Consider the following 22,366-nt stretch of genomic DNA (forward strand, 5'->3'; position numbering starts at 1 on the left):
CCAAACTACATTCCCACCAGCAGTGTAGGAGGGTTTCCTTTTCTCCACACCCTCTCCAGCGGTATCATTTGTGGACTTTAGAATGATGGCCATTCTGACTGATGTGAGGTGACACCTCATTGTAGTTTTGATTTGCGTTTCTCTGACAATTAGTGACAGTGAACATTTTTTTTAAGTGCCTGTTGGCCTAAATGGTAAGTTCTTGGATCTTTCCAGAGCAAGTCCTGAATTTGATTGTTTAGCTCCATGCCTTGGCAGTTTTTAAATCTTTCTAAACACTGGTTTCCTGATTTTTAAAAAGGAGATAATGCTGGTTCGTGTTTTATTCAGTTCTAAGATTAAATAAGATAATGTGTGTACAGTATTATACAGAATAAGCATTGAGTAAATGTTAGCTGACTGTTTTTTCCTTCCTCCTTTCAAATGCTTTTTAACCCAGAAGAAAGAAGCTATGTGGAGTATTGCATAGAAGAAGAAAGTTTTACACATATTTTCATGTAATCCAATAAAAAGCAAGGATCCTGTTGAGAATATATGTACCTTTCTCATATAAATCAGTGAACAAACTTGTTTTTAATTTTTTTGGCAGACTTATGAAACCAATTAGCTTTGTAATATATATTCAACTTTAATGGGCAAGTAAATAATTAATGTTATTGCCTTTGTAAATTTAGCTTTGCAGTTATAAATTAACGTAATTAAAAGAGTAATGTTTCAGTATGTATTCTACTAGCCAAATTTAAATCAAGCAGTTAAACTGTAGGTTTTCTGCACCAGATGAGCTCAGCTCATAATGATACAGACGACAGACGTAAATTTGTTTTTCATGGTCAGGTTCATTGCAAAAACATGAAGGAAAATACTTGCAGTATGTGTAATCAACTAAATTATTCCGAGCTCCACGTATATATTTTAAATTGTTTTTCTGGGTCTTCTACCTTAAAATCAGAACTTAAACACTGTCACGTTTCCTTCTCTTCTTGAGGAATGATCTCTCCTTGCAAAAGATGATACAGGATTTCGTCAGAATGTTGTTGTGCTGGTAATTACCTACATTGACCCAAATATCTGAAGATGTTCTGCTTATGTGTAGGGATGGGACCTCAAAAGCGGAGTTGAGATCATTTAAATGAAAGGTTAGCCATTTTTTCGTGGCTTGGATTCGGAAGGCTAGCTGTGTGAAGTTGAGATTGTATAAAAGTAGTGATGGAGAGAAAGGCTGACCGGGTCATGCTGTATAGAATCCGCATGAATGTAGAAGGGTAAAAAGCTGTAGCCTGTATCTTCCCTGAGGTGGGAGACAGGTGGATTTTTCCCCTCTTTGAATTTAGCTCCCTGCAGTACTATCAAACAGATTTTAATCTAAAACGGTATATTTTGTGACTCTTGTTCCCAACTGAAAGAGTAGAAAATGGAACCTGCTTTGTGGAGATAATTGAACTGCAGACATTTTTAATCTTTGAGAAATACTGGCATGTAATTAAACATGCGCTGCCTAATGATCTGTATTTAACTGTCCACCGCACCGAAGCCGACTACTAGAAGAACAATTCTGGAGCGTATTAGAAGGGGCACATGTATCACATAGATCTCTTCTCAGAGACAGATACAACTGCTGCTCTTTCTTACCCCCTGATGTGTCTGTAAAGTTAATCCTCCCTTTAGTGATGCTCAGTGTATGAAAACACAATATTTTGACATTTTTCTTTAAATGGTCACTCTTTGGTGATGTGTATTTTAGTGTATCCAACATATTAAAGGTGAAAGATTTAAATTAGTAGTAATTTTTGGAAAATACATATCCTCTTGCTTATGCTTTTTTCTTTTTTCTTTTTGCTTACAGAATGTATTTCTTTCCCTTGATGTTAAATCTTCGTATAAAGAGATCTTGGTTCTTGTTGGCCTATGTACAATTAAAAGATTTTCAAAAAGAGATATATCTTGACTCTACTTCATTTTTCTGCCCAGAATTGTTTTTCTTCTTTCCCAAGTCACCGCTCATTACTTCTGATGTCTGTTATGAATACTTAAAAGCAAATAAAATTGGCATTTGCAACTAACATAATACGTATCATTCTAGGAAACAGGCAGTAGCTACCTCATTAGCCCATCAGTTTACCTTGGAATTAGACTTATGGCCTCTGCTTCTAAATCTCATTTCGGATCAGAAGCTGTAGGCCCTTCTCCTTAAGGGAAAAATGCAAATCACAACACGTTTTTTCATAAATTGAAATGGGCTCATGGAACCTCAAGCAGCCCATTCAGGTTTCAGGTTGAAACTTCTGTATAATTAGCAGCCAAGACTGTCAGTTCTCCCTTTATTATTCTGTTCCAATTCAACAGTTCTCTGTAAAAAATACTTCTAAATGAGACTCTGCCATTGGTCCCTATTTGTTCATATTAACTTAAATTTGTGTAATTTCCACTTTGTAAAATGCTAGTCATTCTTCAAAGCAAGCCAATTACCTCCTTTTCCATGAAGCTCTCTGTCTTCCACGTACCCTCAAGTCAACCACAGGTAGTTAACCTTTGTCTCTGTCATCCCCGTTCTCAACCCCTGTCTCACTTAATGGATGTGTCTTTTGTGCAAGTTAATATTTTCTGCCATTTTATTGTTGAATTTGCACCATTGTTTTTCAGCTGACTCTCTATGGAAACAGCAATTCAAGGTTTTTTCCCATACACATTTTATTGATTGACATAGTGTTTATAATATTTTGGAAGCAAGAGTAACTGAGACAAATAGGTTTGGGAACAAACCTAATTGCCTCTTGGTATGTGTACTAGTGAACTGAGTGGGCTAGAAATGAGTGAGATGTCAGAAAGCAGGCCAGTAGCTTCATGGGACGTGGGAACAAGTCATGTATCTTACACAAAGTATGAAGAGCGTTGTCTAATTGGTAAGTTGGTGTATTGTAGGCCACTTAAGAGAGTTTCTGTTGCAATAAGAAAACTAATCCATTCTGATCCTGGGCACTGCTTGTTATTGACAAGTAATATACCAAGATGCATGCCTTCTAGAAGCAGTACTGATGTTTGATTTTAATAAAGTGAATTTTCAAAAGTGTGCCATAACTCCTTTTGGCTCTTTGCATTCCACAGCGTTATGTAATGACATTAAAATGTCTGTCAGGCACTTATAAATAGGTTTTAACAGCTTTTGCTATGGAGCCAGTGGCTGGGGACTCTTGTCTCTTAATAATTATACAATTTTCTCAACTGTAACATGGAGATAATATTGCCACCAGGTTGAGTTTTTTTTATGAGATTGGATGTCTTATACATGTAGCAAGCATTAATAGTGAAAATTACTGGGTGTTTGTTTTTCATATTCTGTATGGAATTACCTTTATAATACATTCTCTTATTTATTTGGAGGATCCTTATAAGACTCCTAATTTTCTTTACTTTAAGAATATTGAGGTCCTGGCTATGATCTTTGGCAGTTTTAAGATCTATAGATGAAGTTTCTACTAAGTATTATTGCCTTTTCTAAGCAAATGTATTGCTTTTATTCAGTAGAGCTTTGTATCTGCAAACAGGAATAGGAACTCATGGATGTGAGAGGTTAAGCATGCTCAGTATTTAGCCACACTGTGAGTGAGACAAACCAACACAGAGCCATTAAAAGGCACCACAACTTATTATGTAGGTTTTGTGTTACCCTTCCCAATGCTTAAAGAGGACATAGAGAAATGGAAAGTTTCAAAAACGGCTCCTCTGTATTATTCTACTAGTTTCCCTCCAACAGCAGCAGTAGCACCACCAGATCCTCGGTGAGTGTAAGCAGCAGTGTTCTGGTCAACCAGCTCTCCAAAAAGAAGAGCCTTGTTCCATGGCATTTACTGATGTTCAGAGAGCAAGTATTCCCAACATGTCTGATTTCACAGTCCTAGTGATGTAACAAGCAGCTCCCAAAGCTCCTGAGAATTTAACACGTGGCTCTTGCTAGCTGGCTTCAGCATGCCACTGCGTGGTCTCATCGCCCAGAGTCACCCTTTAGCTGCTTGCCTGTTACGAAGTGAAACTCTTTCTTTTGGACACGTGCTTCCCTCTTCTCCCTTCACATCTTATCTTGTTGGTTTCATCTTCTTTCTTTCAGCCCCAGTGCAGACGTCAGTCATTCAGTTTTGTTAGGTTCTTCTCTGGTTTCTCTGTGGGAGGGTTGGGACAGCAAGGAAGTGGAGTGGCAGACGGGAGGCGGGGGGAGCCAAGCCGGCCAGAGGTCTCGCTCTCCTCTTAATTCTAAAAATAGGTTTATCTGTTTAACTCTTTCATGTAGCTTACACAGCTCTGTGTGGTCTCATCCCCAATTAATTTTTTTCATTGTGCAAAATAAATTATAACGTTCCATCCTAAAAATGTATAACTCATCTATCCATAAGGGACTTCGTTTTAATTTTATTTTTTATTGAAGTATAGTGGGTTTACAGTGCTGTTTTAATTTCTGGTGCACAGCATAGTGTTTCAGTTATACATATATATATATATTCCTTTTCATATTTTTTATTATAGGATATTACAATCCATTGATTATATAGTTCCCTATACTATGCTGTAGAACCTTGTTTATCTATTTTATATACAGTAGTTAGTATCTGCAAATCCCGAGCTCCCAATTTATCCCTCCATCTTCTCTTCCCCCTGCTAACCTGTAGATTGTTTTCTGTGTCTGTGAGAGTGTTTTGCAAATAAGTTTATTTGTGTCATCTACATATAAGTGATATTGTATGGTGTTTTTTTGTCTAACTTACTTCACTTCATATGACAATCTCCATGTCCATCCATGTTGTTGCAAATGGCATTATTTTGGCTGAGTAGTATTCCATTGTAAGTTTCTTGAAAACATAGCAGTCTCTCTTGTAGGCTCTCCTACGTGCAGTTTTTTTTTTCTTTCTGCCTAGAAAGATGTTGAATCTCTTCCTCTCTTGTGCTTTCATTTAGCTGTATATTCTTCAGCCTCAGATCTCTTGGAAGCCCTTCCCTCTCTGATAACAAAGGGGGAGGTTATCCCTCTCTGATCCCAAAGGGCCCATAGTTACTCTGCTAAATCATTTATCACCCTCTGTCTGACTCACAGTCAACATGGTGACATGTGTTTCAAAAGCCCTCCAAATGAGGAGCCAGGGCTTGTGAGGACACCTGTGGATTAGAAACACAGATCCTGCGTCATCTGATGCAGTTCAGAAGTTCTCTAAGACTGAGTTTTCCTCGTTCGTGCAGCATTGTGGGTGTCGGTTCCTGCACTACCTGGTGCTGCTAACTCACCTGTGCTTTGGGGAATCAGGGGCAAAGTGTAATATTTAACATATTCCTGTGTGTCTGACTTTAAAATGTGAGAAGCAGTTCCTTGACATGATTATGAGTTTGGACTCTGAAGCCAAACCACTGTGATTCAAATCCCAGAGTTGCTGCTTTGGGGCACGCTGCTTGCTTTCCCGACCTGCAAAGTGGAGATTACAATAGAACCTTCCTGATACGCTAGTTAAGAACAAAAAAGTGAGTCAATACGTATGAATGGGACTTCAATTTTATTATTACTGTTCCTGAACATTTTTTTTCTCTTCACTGACTTCTATAAGGCTTTATTTTATTTCTTCCCTTGCAATTATAATGGCCGCATTTCTACTTCACTTACTTGTACTGAGTTCCTATCCAAAAAAATCCCAACTATCATTTCCAACAAAAATTTAAATAAATACTTTTCACTCACCTATAATGTTCTTTCCTTCCTCTGCTTACATCACTCTTTGGGTAACTCTTCCCAGGCTCTGGGAGACCGTAAACCCTGGAGTTGGTTATTGGCATCAGCATAATGAATTTCAGAAGGCATGAAGCAGTTTCCTGTTCTCCGGTTTCCTCTCAGAAATGAGCTTTTTCATGTACTTTGGCAATTTTTTTTTTTTTCGAAGAAGTACTTTCCTTCATAGCCAAGATAACTTTTCAAATTAATACCATGATCTGTTCCATTCTGAGGAGTAATTATCTGTAATGTTTTATTTTTAGAGTAATATCCAGTCATTTTCAGAAGCTGGAGCTTGTCATAAAATCACTGAAAGATTAGTGTGCTTCTGAACCACTTGAGGAGAGGGGCTCAGTTGGTTCCAACTCTGCTTGGGAAGTGAGTTTAGCATCCAGGTTGCCAGCTTGTCTCCATGGTGAGGGTAAATATGTTGTGAAGAGGCTGAGATTTGGGGTGGATGGGGGCAGGGCAGTGAGAGAGAGAACGTTTAAATAAGAAAACCTTAACTCAAAAATACAATTCCAGCAAAGAGAATAGATTTCCACTATTAAAGGAAGGAAAGAAATTATTACCCCTGGAACATTCCTGGATCAATGGACCCAACCTCCTCATGAACGAGAAAAGACAGAAGACTCTAAGTCATCCACAAATCATTGCCAGATCCATTTTCATACGTCTTTTTGAGGGCTTGTGAGGTAAAGGCTGTACTTTGTGTTTCCAATATGCCTAAGACCCTGAGGCCTGAAGGAACGTGGCACTTCACAATAATAGAAGGGTGGCCAGTGGATGATGCAAGGTGAGACTGGTGAAACTGGTGTCAGATCTCAGATTGTCTAAACCATGGTAAGGATTTGGGACTTTCTCCCAAGAGCTGTGGGGAGTCTTAGCGGAGTTTAGGCCGAGGAGTGGCCATGGTTTATATTTAGAAGCTCATGCATGCTGTAAGGTAGGGAACCGATTGGGGTCAGCCAGAGATGAATCGTTTGAAGACTAGTTGGAAGTCTGTTACAATCAGGCAAGTGGAGAACTGGTTTTAATGGTCTGGCCTGGGAGGGGTCAGTGGCTGGTAGTAGATGGTGAGCTCTCCTTCATGTGAGAGGCATTGTCGGTACGCCTTCTGGTGGCAATTTTGCTAGTTTCTTAGCAAGATGGTGTGTTGCTATTCATGTGAAAGGACTTAGAAAAGAAGCAGTTTATCCTTTACAGTGTGTGTGTGTGCGCGCGCGCGCGTGCATGGACAGGTGTATGTAATTTTACCTTCAGTTGATTGATTTGAACTAGATGTTAGAGGTGGGAATTCCTTTATGCCTTCCTGCGGGACTATGAACAAGTTCAAGGGTGGACTCATTTGTTTTCCTTTTTAATAAAACATTTTCTTCCCTTAGAAATTTCTCAGCTTAGAACTTCCAGCCTGTGAGAGGTAAAATGAAAACAGACATTTTTGGATTTTTACCAAAGAGTTTGTGTCGGTTTGTGAGCATCACTTGGCGCCAGATGGCTGAGAAAAATCATCGGGCATTTCTTTAGACTTCAGTGTTTTCAGAGAGCTTTATGAGAAGTGGCTAATTTAGGTTCACATTTGCTTGGGAGGAAGGGGGAGGGACAAATAAAAGCCAGCCATGTAAGGCACATTTATGTAATTCATAGGGCTCTGTGGAATCTTAATAAATATTAAATAGTAGCTTAGCTCGTGCTATGGTGGGAAGGATGTGGTTTTGGAATTAGAGTCTGCACATCTGTCTTTCCCTGAGCTTCACTCTTAGACTTCAGGAATTCTTATTACGGGCTTTTCTGCGTGTTTGTTTAGAAAATTGAATACCAAGGTGGTAGACCTGTCATAGCCTTCCTCCTCTCAACAGCCATAAGTACTATTTTACTTACTTTATTTTATTTTAATTGAAGTACAGTCAGTTTACAGTGTGTCAGTTTCTGGCGTACAGCATAATGTTTTAGTCATACATATGTATATTTGTTTTCATATTTTTCATTACAGGTTACTACACGATATTGAATATAGTTCCCTGTGCTCTACAGAAGAAACTTGTTTATTTTATATTTTATTCAGTATCTCCAAATCCCAAACTCCCAGTTTATCCCTCCCCACTCTCCCCCTGGTAACAATAAGTTTGTTTACTATGGCTGTGAGTCACTGTCTGTTTTGTAGATAAGTTCATTTGTGTCCTTTTTTTAAATTTTTTTTTTTTTTTTTTTTTACATTCCCCGTATGAGTGATACCATATGGTATTTTTTTTTCTCTGTCTGACTTACTTCACTTAGAATGAGGATCTCCAGGTCCATCCATGGTGCTGCAAATGGCATTATTTTTTTCTTTTTTTATGGCTGGGTAGTATAGCGTGGGAAGCTGAGGCCAAATGAGTATGTGACTTGCTTAATTTGAAGAGCAGGAATTTGTTGTAAAGGACTCCATAGTCACTTTTTTGAAGTTAGAGGACAGCTTTCCTCTCCTGTCTAGTTAGGAGGCTGTTGCTTTTCCTAGCCAGGTACTTTGCGGGCCTGTGATGTGTGTCGGTGTTGTTTTATAAACTTTCTGTAATCTGTCTCCTGATGGGCTAAATATGTTTCTAAATCTAATTTAATCATTCTGGTTTCTAACGTGATTTCAATGACAGTTTATTTCCAGTGCAGTGGTTTTGCAATTATATTGGAACCTCAGCTTATGTGCACTTAATTTACGTGAATTCAACTGCACATACATGGCAGATGAAGGGAGGACTAGTTAAATAGCGTGGAGGATTCTGTCCCCCGTTCCATGCAATGAGCGCATGCCCCACAGTATGAGGAAAGGCTGGAGGCTTCTTCTTTCTCTGTCTGTCCCAGCTTTTCACACCTCTTATAGGGTGAAGGCTTGGGTCTAACTGTGTGATAATCTGCTGTTTAAAATTACTTATTTTTCACACTACAAGGCCATTAACATGAATCTTTACTTGTTCAACCAAACAAACTGTCTGTTACAAAACTGAAGGAAATGTAACCAAAGGCAAACTCTTGTTCCTGCTGCACCATGAGGCCAAACAAACTGAAATATCAGAGTTTGGAGCAGAGAAAGGTTTACTGCAGGGCGGAGTGAGGAGATGGGGTGGCTCATGCCCAAGAAAACCCTGAACTCCCTGAGGGGCTTCAGCAAAGCATATTTAATGACTAGGTGAGGGGTGGGGGGCACAGCTCGTGCACAATTCTCTGATGGGTTGATGTTGAGGGAACAGGGTGGTCAGTGCTTTGAACCCCCAGGCACCATATGGTCTGAGGCCATGTGCTCACGATCATCAAGTAGTTAATTTCTTCCCTCTGGTGGTGGTTTTTAGCATCTGAAAAACTCAGGAAATATGCATGAGATACTATTATCTGGGTGCTTCAGGGAGGAGCTACTCAGAGGATATGAGGGAGGAGTCTGACCCTGGAAGGCCCCACAGGGTCCTGCTCTGTTACAGAAAGAGTTTTTTCTTTGGATTTATCTCTTCGTTTAACAAACAAGTAATGAAAACCTACTGTGTACCATCACCGTTGTAGGTACTGGGAACACTACTGGGAAGAGAGTAAACCTACTAAAATACTCCTGCCCTCACAGAACTGAGAGCTTAGTGGTTTTTGAAAATCTCTAATGTCAACCTCAAGGTGCTGCCTAAGAGATTTTTAGGATAACATTGGTTCTGTATGATTTTCACTCTAGGTGCTGACGTTTTAAATTAAACCCACTTGAAGACAGCTTGGCAGTTTCTCAGTAAACACACACTTTTTACCTCACGTTTCCACAGTCATGCTCCTCAGTGGTATCTACTCAAAGGAGCTGAATACTGAAGTTGGCACAAACACTTGCACATGGGTGTTTAGAGCAGATTTATTCATAACTGCCATAACTTGGAAGCAGCCAAGATATACCCTTCAGTAGATGACTGGATGAATAAAATAAGGTACATCTAGACAATGTAGTCTTAGCACTGAAAAGAAACATGCTATCAAGCCATAAGAAGACATGAAAGAAACTTAAATGCATATTACTAAGTGAAAGAAGCCAATTGTAAAAGGCTACATACTGTAGGATTCCAACCATATGACTGACATTCTGGGAAAAAAGTTATGGAAAAAGTAAAAAGATGAGTGGCTGCCAGGGGTTGTGGGGAGGGAAGGATGACTAGATGGAGCACAGAAGAGTTTTAGGGCAAGAAGCCATTCTGTATGATACTATTATAGTGGGTACATTTGTCAAAACCCGTAAAATGTACAACAGCAAGAGGGAGCCCTTGGGGAAACTGTGGACTTGGGGTGATTCTGATGTGTCAGGATAGAGCCATCACTTGTGACAAGTGGACCACTCTGGTGCAGGATGGTGATGGCGGGCGGTGGCTGTCCCTGTGTAGGGGCAGGACATACATGGGAACGGCCTGTGCCTTTTGCTCATTTTGCTGTCAGTGTAAAACTGCTGCAATAAAGTCTATATAAAAATAAACTCCTTCCCACCTGAGCTTCTGTCAAGCGACAACTCCTGTGTCCCACGTATTCTTACCAGTTTTGTGATAATAGTTATAATGCAAGTTGGTAGTTTTACCAGGATCATGAAAGTCATTGTTAAGATGCCACATGGTGTGGCTTGGTCACGAAAGATAGAAACTGGGCGTCAGAGACCTGGGTTCTTGACATCCACCTGGCCCTGACCGCTTCTGTGCCACAAGCCTCTCTCCTCTCATCTGCAAAATAATGCAGTTTAATTAGCCGATCCCTATGGCCCCGTCCAGTTCTTTCCTTTGTGTTCATCTGTATATATTTCAGTGTTCACTTCTAGAAGGTGACATCTTTTTTATAAATATAACAGTGCCATTATTACCCTAAAAATACTAATAATTATTTTCTTACCTATTAAGCGGGCAGACTAACACCTTGACTATGATCTCTTACAAGAACTCTGTCAAATATCTAGTCACTTTAAATTGCTGATTCCATTTTTCTTTCATCTTGTTTGTGAATCAGGATGCAAATAAGTTCCATCCTTTAGATTGGCTTTTATGTCTCATAAATCTCTCTTAATCCATAGTTTCCCCATCAGTCCCCCCCTCCTTTTTTTCCTCCCTTGCACTCACCTTGTTGAATACAGTAGGGTTGTTTGTGCTGCAGACAGTCCCACAGTCGGGGTGTTATTGATTGCATCCGTGTGATGTATGTAGCAGATTTCTCCGTCTCTCACATTTCCTCTAAGCTAGCAGATTGAATTCAGGCTGTGTGGCTTTGGCTAGATGACTTCCTGAGTGAGGCTGTGTGCTTCCATCAGGAGGTCTGTGAAACCCCGTTCCTTGGTGATAGCAGCAGCCATTGATGATTATTACTGATAGCTCATTTTTCATTGGGGATTACAAAATGTCCGTATTCAAATTTTATTTTTTTGTTCTTATTTTTGGTGAAAAATTTCTACAAATGGAAACTTTTCTCATCAGTATTTGGTTATAGGTCAGTAGGTCACAAGGAAAGCAGGACAAAAGCTCGATTTTCTCTCCTGACCATTTTAAAAATACTGATTTGGTTCTCTGTTATCTTCCAAAGGTGGCCAGTAGGGTTCTTTTTCTTCTTCTGTAGTATCACTGTAAATGCATAGACTTAACTGTATCTGCGGTGTTTTATTCTTTGTAGCCATTGCCCTCATTGATGTTCTGGTTTTCCCATCCATAATTTGCATTTTTATGAGTGTTGATGAATTCATAGGCTATTTGCATTTTTTATAAATTTCGTATTGCTGCCCCCTGCCTATTTTTCTAGACAATTATTGATGTTTTCCCTTCCTATCTTTAGATGATCTTTATATATTAGGAATATGAACTCTTTGCTCTTACAAAATGAAAAGATTACCCCTGTGAAATTATGTAAGCAGTGCAAGAATATGAATAACAAACTAGGGAACCAGATTTACAGTTTTTATCACAAAGATGAGCTCACAGCTCAGCAGGGGAGAGCAGAACAGTAGTTGAGGGCTGAGACCCCAGACTCAGACTCTCATAGGTTCCGGTCAACACTCTGTGATGTTGTGTAAGTTATTTTAATACTCTGAGCCATTACCTTTTCCGTATCTAATACGGGATTCCTGATAACATCACCTCATTAGTTTGCTGGGAGCATTTCATGAGCAAATACAAGCTTAGCACAGTGCTGGTGCATAGAAGCTTATAAATGGTAGCTCTGAGATGCTTCTGTTGGTCACCAGTAATGATGGAAATCAACTGAACTTTAATTAATAGCTTGCATGTTGGGCCATAATTCCACCCCTCTTACCCTCAGATTATTTGGGTTTACTCAACACATCAGCATAGTGGGAGACTCAGTCATTCTTTAGACCATAACCTTTGCTTTTGGCCATCACAGAGGTAGCAAGGAAATGGTGTAGCTTTGTTTGGAAATCCATCAGCAAAGAGTGTCGTGTCATAAATGATTAATTTATGTCCAGGTACAGATGCATCTATGCTGGCTCTGTGTTGCCTTCTTACTCTGTACCTCAGAGAAATCAACAACACACACACGGAGTTCACGCTCTGAACGACTTGATCTGGTGGGCAAGACATAAATGTACTGTCACACATATTACTAGTTTTTACTCTCCTAGAGTTCTTGTAAGAGATCATAGTCAAGGTGTTAGTCTGCCAGCTTAATAGGTAAGAAAATCCATAATCCCGTGAATTAATTACATACTTTGTGTTAATTCAGACATAGCATTATTGTGTTAAAATTGCTCCTCACAAAGAACCCTTTGAGGCGGGTATTATGATTTCTGTCTTGCAGATGAAGCACTGAGAGGTTGAATAACATGTCCAAAGATACAGATAGTGGGTGGCTGAGCCAAGAAGCAAGCTTCTAACCAGTGTATTGCCTTTTAACTTGATGGTATCAAGGCAAAACTATGTCCTTGTTTCTGGCTTCCTATTACAGGGTTACTGAACATCCATCCTTTGTGTTCACAGTGGATTAATACAGTAAATCTAACTCATGTGTGTGACCAAGAGTCAGAGGCTGGTGTTCTGGGGTTGAGGTGATGCTTTCTAATGATTTCTTTACTGGGTTAGTATCTAGAGAAATACGGAAAGTTGCCACTTAAAATAGCCTCTGGTCATTTAATCTCTCGTCCATCTAGGCCTGTGGTCCAGTTGTATCTCCAGGCTAACAGATAAGGAGCGTGTGGTGAACTCAGCGATTGTCTGGGATGAAGGCAGCACAGAACACCCACTGTCTGGATTTGAGGCCAGGCTGGGTAGCCGGCTGCTGCTGGGAATTTTGTTAGTATTTATGTAGGATGTTGGTCCACAGGCATTTGTGGAAGCTAGTGGGTAGCTGTGAATCAACACATGAGTCATGCAAAGAGCAGATGTATTTAGAAAACTTCTATGTATGCTTGCTTTTAGGCTGGGAACAAAGACAGCTTCTTTGGCAACGAAGGCCAATTTCCTGAAGCAAAGGGTGGACCTGTATTTCTAGATACCTGAAGTAGCAGACATCAGACTTGGAGGGCTAGCGGGCATGTGCCTCTGGAGAGGGGCGAGGGCGGGCATCATTTGTTCTTGAACACTTAACTATTAAAAGCACATCTTGTGAGCCACTGCTTTTATTACCTACAAATTGTCGGTGTCTAACCCACTTTACAAAGTTTGAGATAAATATTTCATTAACCAGCAAAGAAGAATACAGATCAGCGGTTACTCCTGGTGCTAAGAAATTCCCTAAAATTCCACTATAATGTTTAGTGACTTTTCTTCTAGGTGCCTTTTGATTTCATTGTTCAAATTAAAAGGCTGACCAGGTAAGGAAATAAGATGCTAATGTACTGGCAGGAGATGAGGTAAATAAAAGTCACCTTATATACGCCTTAAAAATCCAGTGGCATGGATTTTCTTTCGCCACACCCCAGCAGCTTTATTGTTGGGTATCCAGACTACGGGTGGATAGCAGGCAAGGTCTTTAATACGTAGACAGAGGCAGGGTGACGGGAGTTACAGGGAAGCACCTAGACCTCCTAGGTATATTACACTGTGTATGCATGGCATTGCTGCAGCAAATGCCAACTCGTAGAAAACGTAGTTCATATTTCACAAATCGATTTGGTCCCCTATCCCTGCTGTTGAGGGAGCAAGTGTCCCAACGTGTGGTGTGACCTCTGGTATGACTTTGGAAGAAGCGTGCCCTCTCCCATCTGTGGGCTTGCACTGTCCTCAGTAGAGACGGGGCTGGGCAGTTACATTCTTTAGGAGACTGGACTCTTCCTTTGGGGTTCAAAATGTGGCATTTCCAAGTGTCTGAACTAGGTTTCACCAGACACAGAATCTAGGAAAGAATCGGTGGTGATTGTCTGCCTGCTGGGGGAACACCCCCAAGTGCCAGGTTTGAATCCTATCAACTTCAAGTTGCGTGATTTCAGGCAAATCACTTGATATCTCCACACCTCAACTTCCTCACACAGCAATGGAAGTCACAGACGTTTGGCGGCGCACGGCTGGCAGCACGAATGCCGTGTGTAGGTGTGTGAGGTGCAGGCTTGGGTACCTTCGTGGTGTTTGTATTATCACAGTTCTCTTTGAAAGATTTAAGTCCTTACAGCGTTGGCTTTCCTAGACTGAACCCTGCTGGTGCAGTGAGATAGATAGTTCATCCCTTCCCCTGGTACCCTTCTGCTCTGGAATTTTAATCGAGATTCACTTTAAAGATTTAAGTCTCCTGTCGCCCTCCTACTGTCCCTGTCCCTGCCCTCTCTGGTCACCTGCCTTTCTCGGGACCACATCTGGGTACATGTGTGGATCGATGCCTACATGTGCTCTATGCTTACAGGAATCATTTTTAACACAAGCCAAACCATTAGGCGTGTTTCACACTCTGCCACTGGTACAGCCACTAATTGATACCTTTTGAAAAATGACATGTTCCCTGAAGCGTTCAAGGCTGCCCGATGGGCAGAAATGCTGCCCGCCTCTGTGATTAGCGCCCTAACCATGCAGACACTGGTGATTTAAGATGCATGTTGTTCTATTTTGACATTATTCCCTTTGACAATATGCCTGATATATATGCTTTCTGTTTAGTTTGCCATATAGCAGCATTCATTCCATCACAGTTTCCAAAGATTTCAAAAACAAAAAAGCAAATTTCTGAAGCTGTGTTGCCTGAGTGCAGTGCTCTCTGTACAGTACCATCCACGTAGCATCTTGTTAACGAATTGTGGATTTGTGTATTTGGTGAATACTTCCTGTTTCTTTGCTGAAGGAGGTAATTTTACCAGGATCAACTCAGAGGAGGTGTGTATTGGGTGAGCTGTGGGGAACAAGCTGAAGAAGGGAGCTTCTCTCCCAAGAAAACCAAGAATTATCGGATTCGCTCTATGAAGCAGAAATTAGGCTCCTTCTATCAGCACACCTATATCAGCATATGGGAGAATCAACAACTTTGTAGGTGTTTTCTGTGTATCCCAGTATCTGGACAGATGTTAGGCAATTGCAAAAGACGAAAGTGCTGGAATGAAAACTCCATGAGGGTAGGAATAAAGTCTTATATCCCCTATCTTATGTCTAGTCTTTGACAAAAACAATGGTACATGTTACGTCCTCAATAAACGTTTGTTAGTAATGCGCTTCCAGGCAAGTCCTTCAGTGACTTAGAATGGAGTGTAAGTAACTTTTCCCTGAAGCACCATAACTTTTTATGAGGTTGTGGTATAATGAAACCTGAAAGGTAGATGACATATTTTTATGTTGTTACTACCTGAGCATAGTTTAATATCAGGAAGAAAGAAAGATGCATTTGAATAGACTGGAGACTTGAATTCTCAAAGCAGTCAGCACAATTTCTTTAATAACGCCATATATCATTGTGCTGAATTATAGCATTGTTTGCTTTCAAAGTTGGGTTTCTTGGCTTTGGAATGCAGGAATAATTGTAGACTGTGGCTTGACGATTATCAGCTTGCTATAATACTAGGGCCACAATCATCTTCAAATTGCCAGGCATCAGCAAGAGGACAAGAAGTGAACCAGAAAACTTGGGTTTCTCATATTACGAAGTTCTGCCGTCTGCCCTGGGGTGTGGGGGCAGTTGGGGTAATGCTATTCATCTGAGCCTGGAGATGGTCCAGAGAAAGTTGCCCAAAGTCACATCAAGGGCCACAAAAGTAATTTCATGTGATGAAAGATGGGAAAGACTCAGATTCTGGTGGATGTGAGATGCAAGTAGATAAAATCATGAAATGTTGTACACAATGTAAGTCTGCAACCATATAGATAAAATACTAAGAGTAGCAGACCTTTACTGAGTACTTATGTCATGACATAATGAATGATTTATCTCTGTTACCTCCTTTCATTTTCATAACATTCTAAAGGAATAAGGAATTCCTGTCGTCTCACTTGTATGTAAAAATTTGATCCTTCAAGAGGCTAAGTTTCTGAGCCAGGATTTCATTCTGATGGAACCAGGATGTGAGTTCTCTGAGAACCCCAAAGCCTTCTTCTTAAACATTGCACCCTGTTTCTTAACCAATTTTAAACTTCTCAGAATAGGGGAGCCTTTTTATTAATTAAAAAGGAAAGTGAGCATTTTTTAGAGCTGGAAAATCTTTGGAGGGCATGTAGTTTTGCCCAGGGAGCAACAGATTCCCAGGGAGGTGGCGGGATCACCTTAAAGGCATGAGGTGATGAGAAATTAGACCCAAAATCCTTTGATTCCTGCCCCATGCCTTTTCCCTGAACACATGTCTTCCCTTTTCTTTGTCTAATCTTGGGTCCCTGGTTCTCATGTTCCCTCAAGTAAGGCAGAGACTTAGATTTGAGGGAAGGACAAGAAATAAAGGCAGGGAGGAATAGGCAAGGAAGGCTGAGAAGGACACAGAGAAAGGGGCAGTGGAGCTGCTGGATGAGGAGGTGAGCAGCACCGTCCCAGTCTACGCAGCATCCTCTCTTCAGGTGTTTCATTTTGGAAATCATTTTGGATATTTCACTTGTTTAATCCACAAATATCCATAATATGCATGTTTTGTGTCACATGCCAGCCTATCCCAAAACCATGTCTAACACGAGCCCTGGAAGGCACTCACGTAGTTATAGGATGTCAGGATCACTGGGGACAGAATGCTTTTGGTTCACATCTGGTTCAGCCACTTGCCATCTAAGTGGCCTTGAGAAGGTTTACTTGACCTTCCTCCTTCATTCGTTTGCTCAAAATTGGATACTGAGCCGCATCTTTGTGCTGGGCTGTGCGGGGAGGAGTGCTGGGCATGGGGTAGGATTCTAGAGATGGCATTCCTTGCCTGTAGGGAACTTACGTCTTATGGGAGAAGGTGGGTAACAGTAGAGCGTGTAGGATATCAAAAGTCTTCAGTGAATTTTAAACAGTGAAGGGGGAATGAGGAGATGTGGTTAGTGTTTATACTTTTAAATAGGGTGATTGCAAAGGGCCTCACTGAAAAGGTAACATTGAAACAAAGGTAGGAAATAGAGGAAAGAAGAGCATTCTGGGGAAAGGGAATGGTGAGGACCAAGTCAGGTTGGAGGCGTGTCAGAGGAACAGCCCTGAGGCCAGCCTGGCTGGAGAGGAGTAAGTGACACAAGAGGAGCGGTAACAGTGACGACTTCGTGGTGACTTTGGCTCTGAGTGGGGTGGAAGGTTTTGAGCAGGGGACTGTCACTGTGTTTCTCAACGGTCCATTTGAGAGTGACAGCCATGGCTTGAGCACACCTACTGTGCAGCCGTGTCGACCCATAATGATGCCCTGGACCAGGGTGGCCATACAAAGCAGGTGGCAAGAGCAGTTAGCTGCTGCATTTATTCTGAAGATAGAGCCGCTGAAATTGGCCTATGTTCTGGAAGACCTGGGGTGTGTATGAGAGAAAGGGGTCAAGGTTGACTGGGAGAGTTTGGGGCTGATCAGCAGGGTGAGTGATGTTGCCATTGACTGAGAACTCATAAACCAGGAGGGGTGCGGGTCTTCCTTGTCTTCAGAAGCGTGTTGGTGGTGATAGAATTGTGACTTCAGTTTGCGCAGATGATGTCTGGTATATCTGTTAGAATTCCAAGTAGAGTTTCTGAATAGTCAGTTGGTAGGGGAGTCTGGAGCTCAGAGCAGTATCTGGGCCTGAAGACACATCCTCAGAGTTGTCAGTGATATAATAGGTCTTAAGCCACGGAGCTGGTGAACAAGTGTACATAGAAAGGAGGCTCAGGGCTGAGTCCCAGGATGCTCTCGTGTTGGAAGTTGGGAGCTTGAGTGGATCTAGCAGATCTAGCCACGAGGGACAGCAGGCAAGTTTGGCATCTTAGAAGCCAACTATTTCAAGATGAAGAAGTGATGTACTGGCCCCTTATCTCATCTTAGCATCAGCCACAGGGTTAAGACCTTACTTGTGTTTACTAAGATTTTCTTGCTTCACTGGTTGACATATGGCACAGGTAATGAATCACCCTCTGACCTTTACCTTCCTTATATGTTAAATGGGCATATTTGGCTAGTCATGGCTTAATAAAACATCCAGCCTTGATATACTATGACCTTTTCTGATTCTGTGTGATTTTGTAGGATCAAGACTGAATCTATTCCGGTACTATGCCTTTTTATGCCAGTCAGAATATAATGTATCTTTTGTCTAATTTCTTCAAATCAAATTATCTTGAAATTAATATCACTGTTCTGTTGTTGTTGTTGTTTTGAATATCTTCTTTTACATGTGATTTTTTTGTAGACCTGGAAGAAACCTCCATCCTCCGGGGCTTGAAGAAGGCTGTACAGGAACCTGTGTGGAGGTTAAGAAAACCATCCCTTTGGTGGTGGCCTGAGTGGATTATCTCAACCCCAATGTTGCCCTGAAATTTGTGTTCAAGATTCAAGAAGAGTTGGACTGCTAAGGTACGGACTTGTGGCTTTGATATCTCTTTTAAGACAAATAAATGTAACGTTATGTAGTCATTTTCACAGCCTTTTCTGGTCTTCATCCCCCCTTTTCTTTTTCTCTTTCCTTCCTCCCTTCCTCCTTTTAAGCAATGATCTGATCTTCTGTTACCAGCTTGTGGGATGTGGTGGGATGGGTAAAAACACAACAGGGGAAGCTGAGGGCTGCACTGTCTCAATAATAGAGCTGATCAGAGGGCAGTAAGTCAAAGCATGAGGAGAAATTTATGCAGGTGTCTCTGAGAGAAAGAAAAAAGAAATCGGGTTAGTGCCTATGTGATAAAATTTCAGGTCTACAGGTAAATAAAGAAGTGGTGCATGTAATACACTGTTGATTCCCACTCTGTGTGTCCACGGGGAGCTTTCAGCAAAACGTATTGTATCTTATGGTTTTGGAGGGAGTTGTCTTTTTATTTCTTTTGGATACGTACCTATGCTGGGGCAGATTCTAAGTTGGATAAAGAGCTTCCTTTTTTTTTTCTGGTTACAAGGATAATCATTGTGTGTGTGCATGTGTGTGTATGTATACACACGTGTAATACAGGCATACAATTTGTTGAGTGGCACCTGATTGTTCTCTATATATACATGTGTGTGTATAAAATCTTTATATATGAAGGGTGGTGGGGAAAGAGGGACAGGACAGATGGAGGGAGGAGGGAGCGAATCCTACAGAAACTACTGCTAATCGTGTGCTTATTGTCAGTCAGGCATTGTGCTGTAGGGTTTGGGGGAAACAAAGTCACAAGCACAACTGGTAACAACCATCCAGAATGGGGATTTGTGTTGTGGGAAACCAGAGGAGAGACAGGTAAAAAGGTTTTCTAATGATGATGTAGCAAGGAAGGGTCAGGGGCCAGACTCTTTAACAGACGTATTCGAATTTAAGTGTGTGCTCACCTGTCATGTGGAATAGTGAGACTGTGTATGGTGCTGGTCAAAAGCACTGGGGAAACAGGGTTTAACAGCCTAGGACCACATGGCATATCCAGGAGAAATTGGAGAATGTCTCTGACATTCTCTTGACTGTCACTTTCATTTCCTTCAAAGAAAAAAAATAAAGCTCTCATTCACCCAAAGAAAACTAAGATGTTGAGTTGGCTCCCTTTTCAGGGCTTCATAGACCTCCTAGCTTGTCATCGTTTGTGCAATGTGGAGGTCCAGAGCTGATGAAAGTCACATTAGTTACAGCCACAGACCTGCTTTGATTTGCTCTCATTGTATCTCTGAATTGCTCACTGCTGGAGTAGGTGCGGTGCATACTTTCAGCCGATCATGAATAGACCTTCCTTTGAGGATGAGGCATATATACTTTCTGGTTTTTGTAAAATCCTCTAATGCCCGTATACTGAGGTCTGATTTTAACTTCGCTCATGGTTTCTCTGAAAGAGTGCTAAGCAACTGTTAAAAATGTGAGGGTGGTATTTCAAACTCTCCTCTTCCCCTTTATTCATAGTTTTTTAAAAAGGATTTTTGCAAAGGAGATAAATTATTTTTCCCTTTTTGAATCAAGGAGTATCTTTAAAGCAGTTTGAATGTAAATACTATTTGTGAATTCTTTTTCCATTAACATGGTTTCAAAGGCCAAAAAGGTAATTTGACAATCAGAAAGGAAAAACCTACAGTGCATATTTTTGAGCCCTTGCACCATGTAAACATTCTACATAATAGATGTACAGTTGTGGTGCCTTTCTCTGCCCACACGTCCTTGATCTGTTGGAAAGGAAAGCTACAAAAGCTCTTCTCTGCTGTCCTAAAAACCTACAGAAGCTTAGGGGTTTGCGTTGGGACTTTGATGACTGAGTTTTTGGCTTTGAGAGTGTTGATCTTTAATTCAGAATGCCTGTGTACTGTCAGGAATATTCGCTGAGATGCCAACTGTTTAAAACATAAATTCAGCAGAGAAACTTTTGAAGGATTTGAAGGACTTGGTCATAAAAATGTTCCTGGTTTAGAGACCAGTCAACCCTTCAGGAGAAAATAAAGCTCTGATTGTTGACGAAGGATGCAGGGGAAAGAAATGCTACTTTGCAGGACATGTTCATCACAGGGCTAGATTTGGCTGTCAGGTGTACAGGGATATTCCTGCCCCTGCTCACAGACCAACACTCAGTTTCCAGGAAGGAAGGAAGAGAGGCAATGTTGGTCCATCAATCTACCATAATGTTTCCTGGCTCTCATGCTCCAGCGCATGGAGCGGATTTCTCAGATGTTTTTTCAAGTGAAGACGGTATAGAGACGATGGGCTCAGACTTTAGAAAAGACAAATCGCACTCCTGCCTGAGTATTAGAAAAGCCGTTGAGTTTTTCTAAGCCATTACTGTTCAAAGTGTGGTCCATCAGCCAGCAGCCTCAGCATCACCTACACTTGTCAGGTATGCAGACTCTCGGGCTCTTTACCCTGCTCATTAAACAGAGGCTCTTGGAGTGTGAGGTCCAAGAATCTGTTTTTAACATGCTCTTCATGTAATTCAGATATTTTGCTAAAATTTGAAAAGCACAGCTAAATCTGTTCCCTGGTCTCTGAAAAAGGGCATTTTTAAAAACATCTCATGTCTAAAAACTAGGATGCTCTAAGAGTATTAATGATTAATATACCTAAGTGTGTGTGTGTCTATAAATACATACACCTGTATTTATGAATATATATGGTATTTAAGGGGGAAAAAACTTTTTCAAATACCTAAAGCAAAGTTACTTAGGTTTTAATTACTGCATTTGAAATTTAGAAAGTGGAAAAACAGATATAAAAATAATAAAACTTAATGCTAGTATAACTGTTGTTACACATAAATGGGTCAATGGGACAAAATGGGGTTCTGAAATAGATACACATTTGTATAGTCAACTAGATTTTGGCAAGGGCACCAAAACAATTCCTTGGGATAGGAAAACTTCTTCAACAAATAGTGCTGGAACAACTGGATGTTTGTATGAAAAGTAAAGAATCTAAACCCCTACCTCACTCCATACCAGAAATCAGTTTGGGTCAGATCACAGGCTGAAACACAGAAGGTCCAACAACACAGTAGAAAAGTTAGAATATCTTTGCAGCTTCGGGCGGCAGAGATTTCTCATAAAGGACACCAGAAGCACCAACTGTAAGAAGAAGAACACATTAAAAACATCTACTCGATAGAAAGCATCACTAAGAAAATAAACCCCATGACCCACAGACAGTATTTACAACATATACATCTAATATATACATGAAGAACGCTTCATAAAGCACCATGAAGAATGGCCAGTAAACACAAGCAGTGAGCTCTGATAAATTCCTAAAATAGAATGCCCATCAGCAAAGTTCTGTCGATAGACGTTCCAACACGGATGAATCTCAAAGTCAGTATGAGTGAAAGAAGCTAAATACCCAGAAATACTTACTTCATGATTTATAATTGTGAAATTATGGAATAGTCAGAACTGTATGATGACAGGAATCAGATCAGTGCCTGGCTCTGGTGGGGGATGACCTGGGAAAGGCACCGAGGGAGATTTCTGGGGTCATGAAAACGTTGTGTGTCTTGATAGTCATTTTTAAAAACTGCTTAGATGGCAAATTCACTAAACCCTTCACTGTGTGAATTACATATGTTAAAATGTGTAAAACAATTTTTTGAACTTCCACTTTTTTGAGTACTTTGTCGAAAGGACTGTTCTTAATATGTAAATACTCATTTAATCATAGGAACGACTCTGGGGTTGGTATT

General features: G+C 40.7%; 1 protein-coding gene across 2 annotated transcripts in view; it reads left to right on the forward strand.

Annotated features, from left to right (window-relative positions):
* Positions 1-22,366, forward strand: part of SGCD (sarcoglycan delta) — an 841,450-nt gene that overhangs the window by 307,945 nt on the left and 511,139 nt on the right. For both annotated transcript variants that reach the window (XM_032477185.1, XM_014552116.2), the window contains exon 2: positions 18,451-18,614. The gene's annotated coding sequence lies outside the window, so the exon portion shown is untranslated. The remainder of the gene's footprint in view (positions 1-18,450; positions 18,615-22,366) is intronic.

Source organism: Camelus ferus, chromosome 3, assembly GCF_009834535.1.
Source record: "Camelus ferus isolate YT-003-E chromosome 3, BCGSAC_Cfer_1.0, whole genome shotgun sequence".
Lineage (NCBI taxonomy): Eukaryota > Metazoa > Chordata > Mammalia > Artiodactyla > Camelidae > Camelus > Camelus ferus.